The sequence below is a fragment of the Rutidosis leptorrhynchoides genome, chromosome 8, assembly GCF_046630445.1.
Source record: "Rutidosis leptorrhynchoides isolate AG116_Rl617_1_P2 chromosome 8, CSIRO_AGI_Rlap_v1, whole genome shotgun sequence".
Lineage (NCBI taxonomy): Eukaryota > Viridiplantae > Streptophyta > Magnoliopsida > Asterales > Asteraceae > Rutidosis > Rutidosis leptorrhynchoides.
Genome location: NC_092340.1, coordinates 68,073,138 through 68,095,756, shown reverse-complemented (window position 1 = coordinate 68,095,756; position 22,619 = coordinate 68,073,138).

The window sequence follows — 22,619 nt, the reverse complement described above, 5'->3', positions numbered from 1 at the left end:
GTATTATAATTTATAAAAATCAAGGAGAAAGGATAAAATCAGTTAGACTTAAACATCCAAATATATTTCCTGTCTGATATATGGTACGATTTGATTCCAAACAACTCCATTAACAAACAAAATCAAATACCAACTAATGTCCTTTTTATGATTTTATTTTACGATTGCTTTAACAATTCGGTTGATCAATTTCGATATATACTTGATGCCATTCAGTGTTAAAGATTGTCAATAAACCTACATCATCAATTAACAACTACAGATACCTTTTACAAAGTCTAAAATTATCGAATTAAAGCAAATTTCTAAGAACACCCGAGAACCACCCTTCCTCATCAAACCATCACATAACCTGCTTGTTTCTATCCGATGTACTGCACTTTCTATACGTTTCTGGTTTTTGTTACAGCCACATCTCTTTCTTCATCAACATACACCACAGCCCAAGTAATCGGCCACCTTCACCATCGAATGATACTACATCTTTTTGTTTAATCGATCATCACCACCTTGAACTACTACAACACTAAATGACCACTTGAACATCACAAATTTATGTTTATTTACTGTTTGAATCGAACCCATATCAAACACCTTCTTTTCTCTTCTCTCTTTATATATTTCATGTCCTTCTGTTTTGAACGACCAACACAAACCACATGCACAAAAACCACACCTATTTAATCATCATGAAACCAACCCATATTTTTGTGCTATTGATCAATAAAATCGCCACCCTTGTTAACCATCGAGACCATCATTAAAACAACCATCTTCATCATCCCAAACAATCACCACCACCTTCATATTTTTTTTTCTTTTCCCTTGATCAAACATCACCCGCCACCTTTTTTTGTGTGTGAACCATTCGTTATTTTCTTTCTTCATTCTTCTTCTTGTACGAAACCCACTTGGGTATTGCAACTATTCGAAGGCGAAAACATCATCAAAATACTTCTTCTACTGCTCACTGGTATAAGTTTTTTTATGCAACTTGTCACTTGCCGTTTATTATATCGTCAATTTTTGAACATTTAAACGAAACCAAAAGGATAGGTTATGAAGATTCGTATCTTATAATATATTAAGTTGGCAACTTAGAGATTAAACAAATAGTTAGAGCACTTTCTCATTGACTAAAGAAAAGTGTGGCACTAATTGAACTTGATGGCCGACCAAAAGGAATTAGAAAAAGGGATCGTACCATTTTCTTTATGTATTAGGTAAACTTTATGTTGGATTGATTGATTTCGCCACTTTCCCTGATATCCATATTAAAAACCGAATCCTAGAACCACAAAGTGCTGCGTTAGGTAGCTTCTACTTGCTAGGTCATTTTGATTCCATTTTTATATTAGGAGGCCGTGTAGATGAATAAAGGTGGGTCGAAAAACCATTTATTCTGTTGGGTCGATTGATGTTAATGATGATGGGCCGAGAAGTGTTAATAAGGAGAGATGATGTTGAATGATATAGTTAGGAGAAACAAATGATGATGATTTAAATAAAAATGAAAATGATGATAGACTGTAATGTTAGAAATTGTGAATCTGTGATTTCATGTAATGAGGCACAGTAATGAAGATGATAAAAAAAATTTGTGATGTTAATACATAAAATAACAACGATAGATCATGGTTAACAAATATGATTTTATGGTGATGTTATGATAATAAAAAGGATGAGGACGATTAGGACATGGTGAAATGATGATGGCATTTATGATGATTAGATAATGTTAGAAGATGTATTAGAACGATGATGTTGAAGTTATATGGGTTTTAAAATAAAAACAGAGATAACGGGTTTAAAGAAATGGATGTTTGAATTAAATCAAGAAATTGTAAGCAGTACAATGGTTTGGGTGTTTGTATGGTTAGCCAGAGGTCGCGGGTTCGATCCCTAGTTGTGACATATTTTTTTTGAAAAAGAAGGAGAAGAACTAGGGAAGAATAGAATCTTATGGCTTAAATAAATTAAGTATGATTATACAACAGAAAAATGAAAACAGACGAATAGTTAAGGATATTATCGGGTTAGCGGGACGTTGTGGGTTCAAACCCGGATTTGGGTATTTTTCTTTTAAGGGCTACATTCTTAAAGGTAGTTTACTTAATACTTATTATTATTATTATTATTATTATTATTATTATTATTATTATTATTATTATTATTATTATTATTATTATTATTATTATTATTATTATTATTATTATTATTATCATTTTTATTATTACTAAAATCATTATTATTATTATTATTATTAGTAATGTTTTTATAACTAATTATTGATTTTTGATACCAATTACAAATAGAAATATATATATATATATATATATATATATATATATATATATATATATATATATATATATATATATATATATTAATATAACCATATGTATGAATGTTGATTATTTTACAAAATAACCATATATAAAATATAATTAAAGATATACAACATAAATAATGTATATAACTACAACACCTAATATACATAAACATTATATAGAAGGAATTATGTGAGTACATGTGTTGATATATATACTTGATATAGGTTCGTAAATCCGAGGCCAACCCTGCATTGTTCAGTTGTTCAATGTCGTCATATGTATTTTTACTACAAAATACAATAAGTGAGTTCATTTGATTCTCTTTTACTCTTTACATTTTTGGGACTGAGAATACATGCTGTGACGATCGCTCCAAATCCATATGGACGAACACGTCATTCATTGATTTCATTGCGAGGTATTTGACCTCTATGTGATACATTTTGTAACATTGTATTCTTTTGAAAAGGTATTTCATAAATGAATATATAAATTCCAGGTTTTTAACATCTGATGATTTCTACGTATAGACAATCACCATTTAAATGGTTTACAATAATACATCTGTTGACAATACAGTCAAAATAAGATACATGGTAATGGTTTGGTGAATGCAAGTGTCTTGTATATAGCATGTATGACTCCAAGCACATATCTTGTATCACGTATAAGCAAACAGCGGAAGACTTCTAGAATCCTGAGAATAAACATGCTTCAAGTGTCAACACAAAGGTTGGTGAGTTCATAGTTTTAATATTACACATAATCCGTATATCAATGTGGATTACAAAAGTTCAGTTGTTTTATTCAAAACGTTTATCAATAGGTTTTACATAAAAGGTGGATCACAAGATTTCAGTTGTTTCATCCAGAAATGTTTATCAAAATATTCTACGAAATTGAGCACCCTGGTAGCTAAACTTTAACGTTATAATAAGTACCCCTGTTTTAACATACATGCAACCAACATGTACAATACACGCAATTTAACGTGTACTAAACTCAAATAGCATACGTCTGTTTTATAGTTCAGGCTAGGGTTTCTATACCTGGAACAGACGGGGATTTCAAGCCCTATGGATCCATATACTACTACTCGCGCCCACCAGTTCTTATAACCGGTAGTTACTAGTTACCAAAGCTAAGGGATTTTCAGTTCAAACTCAGTGTAGAATTTAGTATGTACTTGTATCCATTGCGTTTAAAATAAAGTGCATGTATTCTCAGCCCAAAAATATAGATTGCAAAAGCAATTAAAAAGGGAGCATATGAAACTCACACATATAAATATTGTATATCGGTTAACAAAGCATTTGCATGTATTCTCAGCCCAAAAATGTAGAGAGTAAAAGGGATCTTATGAAACTCACGCATATAAATATTGTATATCGGTTAATAAAACATTTGCATGTATTCTCAGCCCAAAAATGTAAAGGGTAAAAGGGATCATATGAAACTCACGCGTATAAATCTAGTATTTTCAGTATTTATAAACAGTCGCATGTATTCTCAGCCCAAAAATATATTGACTAAAAGGGATCATATGAAACTCACAGTTAAATATTGATATACAATATTGTAGGAAAGCACGTAGACGCATCGGAGATGATAAACACGAGATTTGCTTCATAAAAATACCCCCGAACATTACCCATAACCTCCTTGGTAATAACCCATATTTTCCTTAGCTCTAGCTCGCTCGGAAACTCGTTTTGAAAGTGACACGCTCAAGACCTCGTCGTAGTATTTTATGTATAATATTAATACTACTAATAATAATAATAAGATTAATAATAATATTAATCTTAATAATAATAATAATAATAATAATAATAATAATAATAATAATAATAATAATAATAATAATAATAATAATAATATAAATACGGAGTAATATATGTGTAAAAAAATGGAAGAATTCGACTGAATTTATAGAGGTTGCCTGCCCAGCCTTCCCATGCGATCGCATGGGTCTGAGGCACAATGGCCATGCGATCGCATGGCCTCTTTTTCCAGCTCACAATCGTTTTGTATTTTAGTTTATCGACATATTTAAATATAATATATATTATATTTAATTTATATAATTATTTATATATTATATTATATTTACGTGCATAGTTAACTTGTAACTTTTGTTCCGATAAGTCGTACGTTGTTACTTGACTTATGTCCCGGTTCCGGTTTCTCGAATGTCCTTTCGTACGCTGAGAAAACTTGCATTTTACATTTCGTGACTCGTACCTTTGTTAAAATATAGCCTTAAATTATTCCTAAACTATACCACTCAAAGTATATCTTAAACTTTCGAGTATTTTGGTCATTTACTTCTATAAATCATCGTCTCACTATTTGTTAAAATACATTTTACTGTAGCAATTCACTGTAGCAAAGTCAATTTTACTGTAGCAAATAGTGATTTTCGAAAACACTGTAGCATTTTGGGTACTGTAGCAATTTGAAAATACTTTATCAAATTAGTGTTTTACTGGTTCATCTTAAACGTTTTAGTTAACTTATCTAAATATCAATCAAATCAATAATCGAATGTTACTATCGTTTACTAAATAACTTGAAATCATATATATTCAATTAGATATATAAACCAATAAGTTTAATGTACGGTATTATGCAATTAAAACTTTGTTACGTTTTCAAGTTATAGTATATATATGTATCTATTTACATATAATTGTTCGCGAATCGTTGAGAAAATCGAAGGGTACTTGAATAGTTCAAAAATTTTGAGATTCAGTTTTACAGACTTTGTTTATCGTGTCGAAATCATTAATCCTTTAAAGATTAAGTTTAAATTTAGTCGCAAATTTTCGGGTCATTACACATGCGCTATTTTTACAACTGCTTTATTAAATGCTTTTGAAATACATTTTGAACTGCGAATACATGAAATGCTTTTATTAATGTTTGACGAGATAGACACAAGCAAAACATTCCTCGAATGAATTATGTGGACGTGATAATTGCCACCAATGAATTATGTGGACGTGATAATTGCCACAATTGATATGAATATTTTTCCCCTAATTATTATTGTTTGATAACCTAAGAATTAGGGAACATCACTAATTTTGAGAATTAGTGCACGCCTAATTGACGCGAATCCTAAAGGTAGCTACCGGGTTTAACACCCCCACCCAGAATGTTCACTAGACAGAAGAGCTAGTGGGCGTAGTGTTTAGTACTTCGAAGTTTATATGATTATTATATACAGACGAGATGTTCTATTTTGGGAATATTATTTATGCGCATTATATGTTAAGGTCGGTTACCAAGCGAAGCTATGAAAGCAAAGTGAATGTTATGTATCGAGAGAATGATTTTATACACAGATTATGTGTATGTTATTTTTGTGCACAAGATATGTATACTGTTACTAAGATTTATGAAAGATGATTTCGTACACGAGAAAAGTGTACTGTATTTAAAAGATATCGCATGTACATTACAGGTGGGTATAGGATTCGGGCCCATTTGTACCATGCATGATTTAAATTTTGTAGTCTATCAAAATGATGAATTTTATTGTTTTATGATAAACCTATGAACTCACCAACCTTTTGGTTGATACTTTAAAGCATTTTTATTCTCAGGTATGAAAGAAACCTTCCGCTGTGCATTTGCTCATATTAGAGATATTACTTGGAGTCATTCATGACATATTTCAAAAGACGTTGCATTGGAGTCATTGAGTTCATCAAGATTATTATTAAGTCAATTATAGTTGGATATATTATGAAATGGTATGCATGTCGTCAACTTACAATGTAAAGCAAGTTTGTCTTTTAAAAATGAATGCAATGTTTGTAAAATGTATCATATAGAGGTCAAGTACCTCGCGATGTAATCAACTATTATGAATCGTTTATAATCGAGATGGACTTCATCCGGATGGATTAGGATGGGTCGTTTCAATGTTAACCGAGATGCTTTCAGGTATGGTATTAAAAGAATCAGAAGCCGATGGGTGGTCTTGGTCATTGTCAAGCAAAGGGATCTTCATTGTTAAAGATTTATCCTGTTTGATCGACGAAAAGGTGTTAGAAATCATTGATACGCAAGGTAATTCTACCATACGGAATAATCTTGTGCCAAAAAAATTAGAGATATTAGTGTGGTGGTTAATTAAAAAAAGACTTCCGGTTCAGACGGAGCTAGACAAAAGAGGAATCGACCTTCATAGCGTGCGATGTCCTCTTTGCGATGATGATACGAAGACGATTGATCATGATTTCATTTTTTGTTCTCATGCCATGGAAGTTTGGAGTAAAGTTTGGAGATGGTGGGGACTTGGACACTTTTCAAAACTTAGTGTAAACGAAATACTTAGGGGGATCTCATCTTCCGCCATGTCAAGCTTTGGAAAAAAGATTTGACAAGCGATTGAATGGGTGTGTGCGTATCAAATTTGGAAGAATCATAATAATATGGTCTTTAGTGGGAAATCATGGTCTCCATCGGTGATGCTAAATGAAATATAAAGTAAATCGTATGAATGGATATCTCAAAGATCAAAAGTCAAAAAGTTCGATTGGTTAGTTTGGCTAAATAATCCATGTGTGTATCTTTTAATGTAATAGTCTAGTCGAGGGTTGCCCTCTTTGCAACCCTCTATTAGCATAGAATAATTTTAGCTTGTGTGGATGGTTCATCCTATGTGTGTTTTGTACTCTCGTGAACATCTTTGTTGGAAAATTATAATATTTGCTTGCTTTAAAAAAAAAAAAAAAAAATTAGATTTCAATTTTAGAATCGACTTTTGTTAAGAGTTAAGTAATAAGTTTCATAAAAATAAACGAAGTACAAGAACGGAGCAGCAGTTAAGTGTACATTACGTTAAACGAGGCATTATGGGTTCGAGTCCCACCCTCTGTCTTCTTCCTCTCATTAATTTTATATTTTACTTTTCACCTTTTAATTCTTTTTGTTTTTTATTTTTTCATAATGCACCATTAATGTTTGATATTTTTAATTCAATCTTATCATTCTCATTTGTTTTGAAAATTCTTTTTCTAATCTAATCTTCTCTCTTACACTAATAAGAAACACACAATTAGGTGATATCTCCAAAAAAACTTTCAATCCTAACCATCCATCTAAATAGATCATTTAATCATAACCCTCCTTCCCACCTCATCTACCATATCACGTGATAAGTCATCTTGAGCACTTCTAAATTCTCCACAATACCCTTCTTCAACAAAAAACCCACGCATCAGGTTCACAAAATTAGGGGTTCAATCTCACATTGCTCCTTGCTGCATCCCTTCGATCATATGCTCTCTCTGCATCCCTAGGTATTTTCGATCATACACTCTCGCTAAATCTTAATCATGTTTTCAATCTGTTCACTAATTTCACAAACATTCAAGATCGACTGTGGTTTTTCAAATCACAAATTGATCAATTCATCAATTAGGGTTTACACCAATTCACTTATCACGATTTTATCTTCACATCTCTTTTCTTTTTCCCTCAACTACTACCAACGACAGGCTTAAATTAGGGTTTCTTAATCGTGGATTTGGAGTCTTAATTGAAGACAACTCTTAATTCATAACAAATTGATGAAGAAAATCAATATAATCAATATGATAGTTTTATCTGTGCAGGTGATACAGATTCTTCACCGTCAGATTTGCTTCAGCGATTGTAAGAGAATCAGAGTCTCATGAATCAATTAAGATGATAACTGACAATGATGATGATGAACGATAATGATAAAGATCAATCGATGATGATCAAAAGGTACTGCTTTTCACGATGGTTGAAATCGATGATGACGTTCACGCGTAATCCATCTACTTATACCTCTCTGCTTGGTTCATATTTTCATTTTGAAGAGTTAATTTGATTTTCAAAAACAAAAAATGATATGACCCAGCTGAAAAAATTAGTCTTTTACTCAAATCAACTAATAACCATCTTAAAATAGATGAATTCTTACAATTATTAAGATGATACATGTCGCACAGTAAAAGAATGTGCTAATAGTTTCGTTTGCAGCCTTTTATTATGTGTGCTAATGTTAGATTGTATATTGCTGGATATTCTTTTAATTATATCTTTGTTTGTATAACCAGTGTTTCAAGCTGTTGTTGGATTTTCGTTTAATCTCTGCTGAAAATATGTTGATTTAGGTTAAATCCTTCTGTTTATGTAATTGATTCATATGATTTTTTCTTTGCATTTCTATAAATACATGTTATGCTAAGTATTTTGTTGACTATGAGCTATGTGCTTACTTTATAATGTATACCTCCCCAAAATTTAGTCTTTCGTTTGTTTTCGTCCCTACTTGCTGTATCGACTTTTTTGCTTTTATGATTTTGTCTTCTTCCAAAAAAACAAAGAAAAAATCATTTTGGTGAGTGTTTCCGTTCTTATACATGAAATCAATGTACTTAATGAATGAGTTAATTTAGGTTATCTTTATAACCCATACAATAACAACCTAAATAACCCATTTTGTATAAGTACTTGAAATCATAGGGTCCAAATGGGTAAGAAACGACCTAACGGGTTTAAATAGGGATGACAATTTTGCTCAAGTGATGACGCTCATATCTCTTATATAAAAATTATTCAAAATATAGCCATTATACCATTTTATTAAATTGCTTTCATATTTTCATTGTTTTTGTTTTTGTTTTTGTTTTTGTATTTATATTCAACTTTGACTACAGGTCAAGATGGTTTATCTGTTGGGCAACCATGTAGAATACGTGTGGGTCCTCTTAAGGAATACATGTGCCGTGTCAATTTGTTATTTAGATATCACAGTGAAAGATTGATTCTCAGCACAAAATTCTTACATGTTAACTTTGATCAGTCTGGCTATTTTAATTTTTAATTCTTTTTTATGACAAGCTCCTGCTCTCTCTTGGGTCCTGTAGGTAATCCTTTTGTATCATTTCTCAATTTGTAGTAAAGTCTGCGCATCATACCGAAGTTAAAGAAAAAGGATCCGGTGTTACCATTGGGTACAATGAACTGAACTTTTATATTTTTACTTTATTATATTGTCTCAAATGCATGATTTATCTTGACATTTTCTTTTGTTCACCAAAGGGATGGGCATGATTATAAACCATTTAAGTTGCTTGGTGATCCTGGAAGTTCATAAGGTGAGAATTAATATCTATGGCTAACGCTTAATTTTTCTATCTTTGGTCAGAGGTCCACTCGGAAGCAATCTCTCTATAAGTTGAATAGAGAGAAGGATGAATTTCACTACTTTTGTGTGTGTTTTCACCTTTGAGAGTAGGCAACCCGCTATTTGCTCTCCAAAGACAAGTTTGATCATATATATATATATATATAGACATATATATGTATATTTTAAGTGCAAAAGGCAGCTCAAACCCAAAAGCAAACAGAATCGTAGAAATGAGCAAGCAATTATGCGCGGTGTTTAACTCTGTGGAAACATGCGCAGAATATATCTGCGAAAGTGTCCCACACAATTATTGCGGGTATGTCGGTGCTGTTCGGTTATTATCTAACGACCCGTCCTAATCCATCTAGATGAATACATTACATTTGGTTACATCGCGAGGTACTTGACCTCTATATGATACATTTTACAAACATTGCATTCATTTTGAAAAGACAAACTTCCCTTACATCGAAAGTTGACGATATGCATACCATTTCATAATACATCCAACTATAATTGACTTAATAATAATCTTGATGAACTCAATGACTCGAATGCACGTCTTTTGAAATATGTCATGAGTGACTCCAAGTAATATCTCTAAAATGAGCAAATGCACAGTGGAAGATTTCTTTAATACCTGAGAATAAACATGCTTTCAAGTGTTAACCAAAAGGCTGGTGAGTTCATTAGTTTTTCATAATCAATCATTTTTAATAATATAATAGACCACAAGATACTCATAATTAGAAAACAATCTGTGCATGTCTGCTCACTGCTGTAAAAATCATTCATATGAAGAACACCGGAACCTTTCAAATAACTAACCAACGGTTGCTAACGCGTAGTGCAATGACAAAATCATCTCACCGTGGTAGTTAATACAATATAATTCTTACAACGAGGGCTAATGCGTATGCAATGCAAAATCATCCCTCCGAGGGTAGCAGAAACGGGGGCTAATGCGTACGCAATGCAAAATCATCCCTCCGTTACCAACTACAAAGTCGAATATAATACAATACAATACAATACATCGGTAGCTAACACGTAGTACAATGACGAAATCATCTCACCGATGGTAGTTAAAAAGGTAGCTAACGCGTAGTGCAATGACGAAATCATCTCACCGTTACTAACTACTAAATCGAACCTCTGAATCCAAATAATTCTATCATAGAATGTAGTTTTGAATATTTGTGTCTATTTCGTCAATCATTTAAAAAAGCAGTTCATGCATTCTCAGTTCAAAAAATATATCTCAAAAGCATTTAGAAAACAGTTATAAAAATAGCGCATGTATTCTCAGTCCCAAAAATGTAAAGAGTAAAAGGGAATCAAATGAACTCACATATTGTATTTTGTAGTAAAAATACATATGACGACAATGAACAATTGTAGGGTTGACCTCGGATTCACGAACCTATATCATGTATATATTTATTAAAACATATAATCGTAATCAAACAAATGTATATATATTTAATTATGTAATTGTTATAATAATTTATAAGTTTTATTATCTAATTATATATTTTCATTTTATATAAAATTAATAATATAGTTAAGTTATGTGTAAAAATATATTTTTTATATATATAGTCTTCATTTTTATATTTACAATCTTAACATCGTTATTAAAGCCTTTATCTTCATAGTCGTAATTATTTTAATAATAATACTGATAATAATACTAATTTTTATGAAAGTACTAATAAATTGTATCATTTTTATAATAATATTAATAATACTAATCATATTCATAATATTGATAATAATATTAAAATGGTAAGATTAATAATATTAGTATTTACTTTTAGTAATACTAGTGATAATATTAATAATAATGTAATAATACTAGTAATGATAATGATAATAATAATAGTAGTCATCTTTGTAATTTTTACTTGATAGTAATAATAAATGGTAACTTTTATTATTGTTATTATAATACTAATAATAAGCCTAATAGTATTTATACTAATAATAATAATAATAATATATATTAGTAATAATAATAGTATTAATAATTATAATAATAACACTAATTAATAATGATAATCATAATAACAACTCTAAGTTTCATTATACATAATAATAATACTAATAAATAATGATTATATTAACAAATATTAATTATAATATCAGTAACAATAATAATAAAAATAACATCAACAATAATAATAAAAATAGTAATAATAATAATTTTTAAAAATGATAACTACCTAAAAAAAACGGATTTCTAAAAAGAGTTTCCCCAGACCGGGCTCGAACACGCGACCTTCCGCTAACCCGACACCACACCACACCATTCAGCCGTTTCCATTTTTCTGATTTATTATCTTTCCTAAATCTATATATTCAGTATCTAATTAACTTCCTATTTCCTCTTCTTCTTCGCTATACCAATCGACCCCTAATCAATCCTAATCTCGAATTAAGGTTTGTTGAAGACTTGTGAATAATCAGAAACTATAAGGTGTGCTTCATGATTAAAAAAAAACAAAAAAAAATTAAATAAAAAAAATTAAATGATCAACCTGCTGTTCGTGACTTCTTTAACAAAAAGAAAATCGATTTTTGATTTTGAAGATGTTTCGGACAATACTTTCTACATGAAATAGTTTGCATATCAGTTATAACAACTGTATGAATCATCAATTGATCCACAATCGCTAAAACGAACTCCAATTTACCTATGAACACTTCAGTTGACTTTTGAAAACTAAAACTTTGACCTCCAAATTTGAATTCGATATGGAAAATTGGAGTTTAAGATTTTGCAGATAGTTTTAAATAGAGGTTACAAACATAACTGCATTAACACATTTTAAAATTTAATACGAAGTCGTGATTTGGCAAAATAAATGAGAAACAGAGGTTATCGGCATAAATAAAAAAAATTTCTTTTATTCTGTATGTTTTTACGAATTGCTCTCTCTATTATGTAAGGTGATTGGAGTGGATTAATAATGGATCCCATTTTGTTTGTATTGATAATTGAATTCGACAATTCCAAATTAGTAGACAAGAAGTACTCATATTATTTCGCAGATGAATAAAAAAATATCAAATGACGGTGATGGCTAACAGAAAACATCTTTATTTGATTTATATAACTCGCCACTTTTGTTCTGTAATGAAGTTGAGGTCGACAGATGAATACAGTCGATGGAGAGGTGGATCAGAATTGATCCTTAACTGATTTTATGATATTTTTTTATATAATAATATAAGTAATAAATATAAATATATTAATAATATTAATAATAATAATAATATTATTATTATTATTATTAATAATTGATCATAATATGGTAATATTGGTAATAATGAAATTAATAATTTTGAAAAAAAATAAGTTTGATAATAATCAATAATAATGGTATCTATAACAATAAAAATAATGATTTTTAATAATAATGTATCAAATTACATGTATCAAAATTTTATATCAATATATTATAATTTCAATAGTATTAATAATACTGATATTAATATTAATATTAATATTAATATTTATTTTAATGAAAGTAATAACAGTGTTAACATAACAACTATATTTTAATTTGTAAGGAATTTTATTATGTTGACGTTAATTAGGTACTTAATTAATGATTATATATATTTTATATTTATATAATAATTTATATTGAGTATTAAATTTTTATATATTTTAATATATATTACAATATACATAAAATAATAATTATGTATAGAAATCATATATATTGCATATATTAATCTACCATTGTTAATATATACTTATTCATTGTTAACTTTGTTAAGATTACACAACGAGTATTTCTAAATATTGTATTCAAAGATATATATATATATATATATATATATATATATATATATATATATATATATATATATATATATATATATATATATATATATATATATATATATATATATTCTAATTACTTTTTAAATAACAAAATGTTATTATATCGTAAATTATTTAACGTAAGTAGTTTTAACAACTAATCATAATATTTTATTAATGTATGCAAAGTTATTATATATATTTATATTTTTATACATACATAAAATAATTTATTTACAAATAACTGTTCGTGAATCGTCGGAATTGGTCAAAGGGTAATTGATTACATGAATATAGTTTCAAAACTTTTGAAACTTCAACATTACAGACTTTGCTTATCGTGTCAAGTTCATATTAAAAGTAAGTTTAAATTTGGTCGGAAATTTCCGGGTCGTCACAGTACCTACCCGTTAAAGAAATTTCGTCCCGAAATTTTTTGTGGTCGTCATGGCTAACAATAAAAATGTTTTTATGACGAATGTGAGTTAATAAATAGAGTTTTATCATTATTGAGTAATGTAGATAAAACGATTCAGTTACTTGAAGCGTATGGATGAAGCTATCACAAAAGAGTGAAATAAGGAAATCTTAAAAACATTTTAAAGAAAATCTTTGAAATCTAAAAGATTTGATTCTTCAGTAAATAGGGAAATTAAGATTCTTTATAATTAAATGCGATTATCTGTCTCGATTACTTTGTCTGGCATTTTCACTATAAATCAACTTCTTCCGTTCCATTATTTTTACCACTCCAATACTTTCTTTCTTGATCTATACTTTCAATGATTGTGAATATGCTTAATCCAACTCTGGTTCTTAACCTCATTCTGACTATTGCAACAATCATTCTTCTATTCCAACTCCCACCAGAGGAATCTGTTTACTTCTACTTCGTTCTTAGGGTGATACTATTCTTAATTTTGCCGTGTCTTTATATTGCTATTCGTATTAATATCCACGGTTTGTAACCTCCGTGTTATTATTGGGCTTTATATTTTCTCTTATATTTTGGAGCTCTTTGCCTTTTTATTCTCTTCTCGATCTCTATTAAAGCGAGTAATGGTCCAGAATTAGTAGATATAAATTTCAGAATGAACATAGTTAATGTTCTAAGAGAGATTGTAACAGCACGATCTTGATTGGTTAAATTACCAGAATTCAAGAGAAAAGATAGAACTATCAAGAGAGTACGTTCTTGATATGTTTACAGATTAGATAGAATGTAAGAGTCGTGTAACATGGCACATGATGACGTTATGGTCTGTGAATCATCACGTTTCATTAGAAACTCAGCATGACTTACTATAATATAATCACGTTGATCAAGTATCATTATATCATACTAACTCATGCTTCAGTTCCCAACACTGTTTCAGAATTCATTCATAGTTTATACTTAGATTTTATAGAAATTTCCAATATAATGAAACACAGGAAGCACTATGAGGTATATAATTTTTGGATGAGAATATTTATGAAAATATCCTTAGAAATATCGAAGATATTTATGATGATATTTTGGAATATCTAAGTTCGAAAGTTGATGAAGAAAAATTTTCCGCAAGATTTTAACATGACTTCGGAGTAGGATGTTCTCTAAAGATTTCATCGGATCCAGAATTACCTGGATTCTTTGAATATCGGGTTTGGTCCTTGTATTTGTCCTTGGTCTCCTTCGTGGTTAGCTCAATCCGTTTTCCAGTTCCAACTTTTCTGAGCTTTTCCAACATATTATTCTTTATCATCAAACTTTCGATGATTAATGTCGTTTACGGTTGTCTATAGTTTCTGCTGCTTCATTCAGATTTTTCAAAGTTCAATGTATCGATTCTTAGGCTCGGTATTTTCAAAATTTCAGAATTGAAGATCGTAATTCTAGGAGATAACTGTTATATGTATACATATAACTATTGATGTAGAAAGGCTACGAGATCCGAAATACTGATTGCTGATTCTCGGTAATTGGTATGGCAATTATTGTTACAGGGTATAGATGAATACACAATGGGGTTTCAATGAATATAATGATTTTCCGAAAAGTCCAAATTCATTGAAGTTGCTGGTAAGTTTACTGCTAATGTGGCAGAATATAAACGGTTCCCCGGTAACGATGACAAAAGGGCAATCGTATACATCAAGGTAATAATAAGACTAGTACGATTGAAAAGTCGAAGTTGCTTTTTAGAGCTGTGACAAAATTAGCTACTTTGGAAAAGAACTGCCAAGTTATTTTGGGTAATAATAACACTAAAGGAATTAACACAGCTACGTGTTAAATGTTTACTCAGTTTTCAAGAGTTTTTCAGGTGCATAACTATATGCATAAATCTTTCCTTCCATAGATGAAGTGCGGTTGGTTCATCCTCTCGATTGAGGTGTTTCCAAGAATCATAAAAGGTTTGAACGCGGATTGTAATCGTCAAGATACAAATGAGGTTTAAGATGAAATCAAGTGGCAAACTTGGAGAAATGTTTAGTTTCATATGTTAAAATTAATATTTTAATTCATTTTAATTGTCCAATGTTATTAGTCCACAGTCGATAGTCCACAGTTAACAGTCCAATAATTCATATATAGTTTAATATATAATATTCGAATTAATTAATACGTATCGTGACCCGTGTACATGTCTCAGACTCGATCACAACTCAAAGTATATATATTATTGTAGAATCAACCTCAACCCTGTATAGCTAACTCCAGCATTACTGCATATAGAGTGTCTATGGTTATTCCAAATAATATATATAGATGCGTCGATAAGATATGTCAAAACCTTGTATACGTGTCCCGATATTTAAATGCGTAAATAACAAAAATTAAATGACAATAAATAAAATTGCGAGAATTAAAATTGCGATAAATAAATTGCGATAAATAAATGTAATCAGTTAACTAGGAACAGTTAGCATGGTTTCTTAACAAATTTTCTCATAGTTAATTTGTTTGTTTCTAACAAATTTTATTTTGTTTAATGTTTTCTTCATTATGCCACTTGTTGGATTCTGATAGGTCAGAATCCAAATATGAAATTGAATGAAAATGGTTATTCTGCGGTGAACGGATACGTATATCGGTGATTGTAAGTAGGATAGTAAATGACTCTTGAATCAGCTTCGAAGAATGTACAATGTAACTTATTAATGTGAAATCTAAATATTCCTCGGGTATTACCTACCCGTTAAAATATTTTCACCATTAACACTTTGTACAAAAGAATTTTTAATTACAATCTTTATGAAAACATATGTACATATATATTTTCTTCAGATGTAATCATGGATTTATGAGTTAATATGATATTAATCTCATCTGATTTTCGGTTGGAACTAGAATGAATAATCTCCAAAACTTTAGAGATTACATAATCGCCATGTCGAACGAGGATAGATGATGTATAACGATACGTAGAACGAAGATCATGCTTGGGGTACCGACTGTGAGTTTGAGGCATGTAGTGTTGAGGCTTGTACTGCGGATGTTGTTGTTGTTGGTACTGGTGTTGCCGGTGCTGTTGTTGAAGTTGGTAGGTTTTGCACCACATTTTCCAAATTGATTACTCGAGCGCGAAGTTCGTTGACTTCTTCGATTACTCCGGGATGATTGTCGGTAAGAACGAGCGAATGAATAAGGTTTAGAATGAGATAGTATGTAATCATGATGAGATATTCGGGAAATGAGGGTGAAAATGGTATTTCGGACTAGTTTGTCGGTAAGTGTTTCAGGTTCTTTGTCAAAACGTGAATTTGGTTGATGGAAAGGATCGCCTTCTTTTCATCTCCATTGATTTAGTAGGCTACGAACCCATCAAATGAATTGGTTGATTCATTCTAGGACACTGCTTTCGGAGCTTAGATGAAACTCCATATCAGAATAGTTGTCGGAATCCGAGGAATTCGAACTGGTTGAGGGATTCATCTCGTACGATCAGATGAAGGATTTTTGATAACAAATAGATTATAGGATGTAGATTAGTACCCTGTAATACATAATTTACATATGCATATATAATACTAAAATCCCATACGTTACTGAGGAATCTACGGAAGCTGTCAGGCAAAGGTAACAATAACAGATACGCTAAGATATGAATTTATCTATACACTGTCTATGCAATAGAGGCAGTAAGACGTGTCTAGACTTTAAGGATGATAAGCAAATAATTTTCGACACTAAATGATAAGCAAAACTTTTGACACGCAGACACGGTCGAAGTCCAGACCCACTAATGCATCTAAACAACTATCAGTTAGACACACTAATGCAAGACCTGATTCGCTAAGACCACCGATCTGATACCAACTCGAACGACCCGTCCTAATCCATCTGGACGAATACATTACATTTAGTTACATCGCGAGGTACTTGACCTCTATATGATACATTTTACAAACATTGCATTCGTTTTGAAAAGACAAACTTCCCTTACATCGAAAGTTGACGATATGCATACCATTTCATAATACATCCAACTATAATTGACTTAATAATAATCTTGATGAACTCAATGACTCGAATGCAATGTCTTTTGAAATATGTCATGAATGACTCCAAGTAATATCTCTAAAATGAGCAAATGCACAGCGGAAGATTTCTTTAATACCTGAGAATAAACATGCTTTCAAGTGTCAACCAAAAGGCTGGTGAGTTCATTAGTTTTTTATAATCAATCATTTTCAATAATATAATAGATCACAAGATACTCATAATTAAAAAACAATCTGTGCAGGTCTGCTCACTGCTGTAAAAATCATTCATATGAAGAACACCGGAACCTTTCAAACAACTAACCAACGGTAGCTAACGCGTAGTGCAATGACGAAATCATCTCACCGTGATAGTTAATACAATATAATTCTTACAGCGGGGGCTAATGCGTACGCAATGCAAAATCAACCCTCCGAGGGTAGCTGAAACGGGGGATAATGCGTACGCAATGCAAAATCATCCCTCTGTTACCAACTACAAAGTCGACTATAATACTGATGTTTTAGCAGAGTGGTATAAAATAGTTATTAATTTTAGCAGGAAATACTATTAAATACGATACAATTTTACACAAGATATTTATTTATTTATAGAATGGATATACTTAAACCTTGCTACAACACTTATAGGCAGTGTACCTAATCGTAAAGTAGTGTAGTTTTTAGTAAGTCCGGTTCGTTCCACAGGGAAATCTTTAAACAAAGCTTAACGCTATATTAGTTTACTTTTATAAAAATACAAATATATATATAAGTAATATTATTATTATAAAGGGGGGTTTTTACCGTTTAATGACCGGTTTGTCGATTTTAAAACTTTAGTCGCAGTTAAAACCAAATGTAAAATAATAAATAAATACAAGACTTAAATTAAAGCGTAAAGTAAATAACGATAATGAAATTGCGAATAATAAAAGTGCGATAAAATAAACTTGCGATAATTAAAAAGTACGATAATTAAAAGTGCAATTAAATACAATAACAATAAAAATGCGATAATTAGAAGTGCAATTAAATATAAAATAAAGGAAATTAAATATGAAATAAAAGAATTATGCTTATTTAAACTTCCGTAATCATGATGTTTGACGTGTTGATTTTAGTTTTATGCCCATGGGTTAATTGTCCTTTGTCCTGGATTATTTAATATGTCCGTCTGGTTTTTGTCCATAACAGTCCATCAGTCATAAATATAAAGTGCGAGTGTCCTCGTCAAATTATTCTTATACCCGAAGTTAAATATTCCAACTAATTGGGGACTTAAACTGTAACAAGATTTTAATACTTTGTTTAATAATTACACCAGGATGTCGACTGAGTGTAACCCAAGGTTTTAATATTTTGTTATCAATTATACCAAGTGTCCTTTTACATAATTTCACCCCTGTTTTAATTATTCTAGTGGCTTTTAATCCATTCCCGTGTCCGGTTAAATGAACGATTATTCGTACATATAAATACCCCGCCCATCGTGTCCGATCGAGTGTATATGGTAATTTATAGGGACGCCCAATTGTAAATCTTTATATTAACATTAACAAACTATCATTTAGTTAAATAAATATAAAGCCCATTAATAGCCCATAGTCTAATTTCTACAAGTGTCGTTCTTTTGTCCAAACCCCAATTATGGTACAACGCCCAATTACCCAATTTTAGTAATTAGTCCAACATCATGATTACTTCAGATTAAATAAGCATAATAATAACTTAGCTACGAGACATTAAATTAAAAAGGTTGAACATAACTTACAATGATTAAAAATAGCGTAGCGTTACACGGACAGAATTTCGACTTACACCCTTACAATATTCGCTAACATACCCTTATTATTAGAATTATAATTAAAATTAAAATTAAAATATAAATTATAAATATATATTTTACGTATATATGGAGAGAAGAGAAAGATAGATGGATATTTTTGGTGCACCAAAGCTTGATTTTTATAGGCATGTGGGCTGGAACTGGGGCTCATGCGATCGCATGGATTTATGCCTTCCAGGCCATGCGATCGCATGGCCAGCTGGGGAGGCTCATTTTTGGTTGTTTTCTTCTGCCGACGGTTTTATAAATAATATAATATATTAAATAATTATAAGAATTATTTAAATATTATATTATATTTATGTGCATAGTTGACTTGTAATTTTTAGTCCGTTGCGTCGAGCGTTGAGAGTTGACTCTGGTCCCGGTTCCGGATTTTCGAACGTCCTTGCGTATAATTTAATATTTTGTACTTTGCGTTTTGAATCTTGTACTCTTGTAATTTCGAGACGTTTCTTATCAATAATTGGAACCTCTTTGATTGTATTTTGTACTTTTGAGCTTTTTGGTCGTTTGCGTCTTCAATTCGTCGAATCTGTCTTTTGTCTTCACCTTTTATTATTTAAACGAATATCACTTGTAAATAGAACAATTGCAACTAAAAGCTTGTCTTTCTTGAGGAATAATGCTATGAAATATATGTTCGTTTTTAGCATTATCAAATATTCCCACACTTGAGCGTTGCTTGTCCTCAAGTAATATCATCTTGAAATACTAGAATCACTTCTTTATTCTTCACACTTTGTACATCAGTGATTTCTATACGGCGGTATAAACAATGATAGTAACGATAGAACCATGGTTAAAGGTGGGTGTATCATCCACAGTTGCCTCAGGTTTAGGTCAACGACACTTGCAATCAAATAGCCGATTTACTTTCGGTTTCCAAAGCAAAGTGCACATTTGAAAGGCGGTTTACAGTCCCACATGACTATGAAAATGTAGATCCTTAAGGAAATTAGATCTTTATGAAAATATTTGATCTTTTGAAAATTCAATCTAGCTTTTACCCTAGATAAGTTTTCCGGAATAACCCTTCACCGGTGTTTGCAAAATATTTTTGTGGGTTTGGTGGGTTTTAGATTTGAAAATTTTAGCTCAAAACTTGCGGTTTTGTGTCACCCACTTGCTAACCTTGTATTTGGAAAGCAACACGTCCAGTTTACTTGTCCCGTATATTACCTTTCGATAAACTACCGTCCGGTTGTAAAGGAAAGCGTTGAACAAGCAACTGTTAAGGCAATGTCCCCTGACATGCTTTTAATTATGGTCTATAACGTGTCGGATGCAATTACTATCCTTGGTAGGAGCAATAGTAAAGCTTACCCTTATGATTTTTAGGTCTGGCACAAGGTCCTGTCTTTGACCACTATGCAACCACCGTTCTTACGGTTGACACCCGATTTGGTTCAGGTGACCTAATGAATTCCAGGTGAATTCCTAGGATTTTACGTTCAATGGTAATGAACGCATTGAAAATGGGTTTTCAGAAAACAAATCGGTTTTAATTTGATCAAAATATTTTCTCGTTCAAGCTCGAGTTTAGATATCATCGAATTCCATGAGTTTGTAATTCTCAATCTTTAAAGTCAATCTCAAGGATTGAGTAATATCAGTCATAAAAGCTGATTTTTGATCTTTTAAGGAGATTATCCTTTCTGGAGATCTGATTCATTAGTCTTATCAAGCTAATTTGCACGGTGCCCCCCCATTTTACGAGATAAATCATTCTCATGGTTAGGATAAATCTGACCACTTGACGACCCTGTTTAATGCTGAGGTCCGTGGATTTCCTGCTGATTTTAGAGATGACTTTTCTAGATTTTTCGTCAACCTACAGCTGGTCTGGACGACAACTTCTTGACCTAAATCAAGAAGCGCGTGTCTTTTTCGGAAGACTTTACTTCCTTTTAATGATGGAATTGATTCATCGTGTAGATCCATCTTTCTTACAGTAAATCAGGTAAAACAGTTTAGTTTAGTCCAAAGCAAAAGTATTTTCAGTTATTTGTTACAGATATATGTGACATATGTTTAAGATAACTTGGTAAATTTTCCCACACTTGGCTTTTATTTTCCTTTTTATCGTCCTCTATTCCATTTTAAATGAATTTCAACATTTTGGTTTGTTTCTCAATTTATGTCCTTTCCGAGGTTACAATAATTTCGGTGTTAACACCTAGTTTTATCGTTCATAAATATGTATAAACATGATTTTGAGTTCATTTAATTGAAAATTTTGAAAATTTTTACTAGAATTGGGTAGTCAGTATATAAGACTAGGGCTGTTCTTTATTATCAGAGAGCACTAGATTCTAATACAACTACTACGTTACTAGTATTTTTAATGGTAACCAAGTGTATAAAGATAAAAATTTTAAAATTCTGAAAGAATTTAACCCCTTCCCACACTTAAGATCTTGCAATGCCCTCATTTGCAAGAAATCAGTACAATTTAAATTATTGAGGGTGATTAGCGTAGAAATGATTAAATTTTACCAAAGTTTCCAAACATATTGGCGTTTGTTTGCTGAATGATAAATGGTGCATAGCATTTGTTCATTTCGTCTGTTGTTACATCACATTTATTTGTCATCTTGTCGTCAAAATTAATAGCTTTTGCTGAACTTAATGCCAGTCTTTGAAAATGCGCTGTTTTACCCTGTTTTGAACAATCAACAATATACATACATACAAGTATAATCATGCATGGCAATTTGAAATGGGACTTAATATCCCACTTTCAAATTATAAATATGAAATGTTAGTACACAATAATAATAAAATAATAAAAATTACACAAATTTATCCAATAACATAAGTTTAAACATGAAAAAGTCAAAAGATAAAAACATAATAATCATAAAAATAACCAAATGGAACTAAATCAATCTGGATAGGGGTTCCAGTTCATCTCATCGGGTGGGTTCCATTGTTGGTTATAGGTGTTCTGATAGG